The sequence below is a fragment of the Genypterus blacodes genome, unplaced genomic scaffold (assembly GCF_046128005.1).
Source record: "Genypterus blacodes isolate CSIRO-AG114 ecotype Tasmania unplaced genomic scaffold, CSIRO-AGI_Gbla_v1 ptg000222l_1, whole genome shotgun sequence".
In the NCBI taxonomy this organism is placed as follows: Eukaryota; Metazoa; Chordata; class Actinopteri; order Ophidiiformes; family Ophidiidae; genus Genypterus; species Genypterus blacodes.
Window position 1 is genome coordinate 91,941 of NW_027467021.1, and position 1,774 is coordinate 93,714.

The 1,774-nt window shown below is 47.1% G+C and overlaps 1 non-coding gene across 1 annotated transcript; it reads left to right on the plus strand.

The window, feature by feature from the left end:
* The first annotated feature begins 207 nt into the window (after positions 1 to 207).
* trnag-ucc (transfer RNA glycine (anticodon UCC)) lies at positions 208 to 279 on the plus strand. Its single transcript has one exon. It is a non-coding gene; the product is annotated as a tRNA-Gly (tRNA).
* Positions 280 to 1,774: the final 1,495 nt, after the last annotated feature.

The following is a 1,774-nucleotide window of genomic DNA, read 5'->3' on the forward strand; positions in this document are numbered from 1 at the left end:
TATGCAGATACAAATACATGTATGTACAGAAATACATGTATGTACAGAATGTACATGTAGAGAAAAGCTGTACTTATTGTATTTTTCTTTTGTTCTTAAAGTATACCTGATACTGACTTTTACTTTGTATCCTTCTGAATGTGAACAGAATTGGTACAGAATACAGATTTGACCGTGAACTCTCTTGATATTGTACAGTTTCACATGGCGTTGGTGGTATAGTGGTTAGCATAGCTGCCTTCCAAGCAGTTGACCCGGGTTCGATTCCCGGCCAACGCAAGTAGCTTTTGGGGTGACCGTGGCTCAATCAATACAGGATTCTGCTTGGGAGCCAGAGGGTGGCTGGATTGAGTCCCCTGTGGACCAAAAGTGTGGATTGTGGCAGCTACAAATTTGCCAGTTTACCTTCAGGGCACTGCCAAGGTGCCTTTAAGCAACCCACCGAACCCCAACCTGCTCCACAGACACTCACTGCTGGCTGCCTGCGTTGCCCCCTCCAATGTCTGTGTGTGTGTGTGTGTGTGTGTGTGTGTGTGTGTGTGTGTGTGTGTGTGTGTGTGTGTGTGTGTGTGTGTGTGTGTGTGTGTGTGTAGGAGGGGGGCACAAACTTTCAAATGTGTGTGATTTGAGTCTCTTTGTTAAATATTAAAATATTAATATAAATCCAAGTTTTGCGTCCCAGATCTCTGTTGCTAATGTATTTACAGTGGCTTTATGTTTGTTGTGTTTTGTGTGAGTCCTCCTCTCTTCCTGAGGGTAATCTTGTTCATCTGAGAGCCAGCAAAGTGTTTTTTTGATACATTACAGCTCAAACTCAGCTCACTTTGATTCTACCCTTATTTCCACTGAGACCCTCAACGCTTCATCTGTGCATGACATCTCATACGACTGAGGAATCAGAGAGGACGTCTCCACGTGAAAACGCTTTATAAGGGAGCGTAAAATGAGCAAAAAGATATAGCAGAGAGTTTGTGGAGAGCTGCGGAGGGAGAGCAGGGAGGGTGAAGAGTGGGAAGATGATAAAGACGAAGAGAATGAAAGAGCGAGAGGTGAAAAATCAAACGGGAGGAGATCAGACGGAGGCAGACAGAGGGGATGAAGCAGGCGCAGATAAGAGTCGAGCTGGATGGAGAAGTGAAACAGACAGAAGAAGACAAATATAGACGTAACGCAGAGGAAGCGTGTGCTCCATCAGTCTGCATTAGTCTGAAGTCAGACTTGGCGGCAGAGTTTCTAATCCGTTCTCCCCGAGGCCTTGAATCACCTGCCATCCACAAAGTCATCGCCCGTCCCGCAGGAAAACGCTCATTACAGGCTGCCAGTAGTTTTGACTGCATCGCTCAGCGTAACCTTGAAGCGCTGTTCACTCGGCCAAAAAACACTTCAATCCGGCGGGAGAGAGCCGGGGTCATGCCAGTCCACGCCGAGCGAGCGACTCCTTCGCTCCCGACGGGGCCGCCCGGGCAAATTGACGTGTTTTGGAGGCGGCGTGAGAACGTGACAAGGACAAGCGGAGGTTTGTCACGCGGGGAAGATGAAGGAGGGAGGAGGTGCGACGGTGTCAGGATGGAAAGGGAATTGAACCTTTACACAACACGATCCATACTCCCTCTTTAGGTTTGCACTCTTTCATCTCGCAACTGACATGAAAACCGAGTAGAGTCTCAGAATTCAATACGTAATGGAGCCAAACTAAATCGTTCTTTTCTGTCACTACCAAGTCTGAACACAAACAAATAGGCAGAAATATAAACACAAACTAAGGATTTTCTGC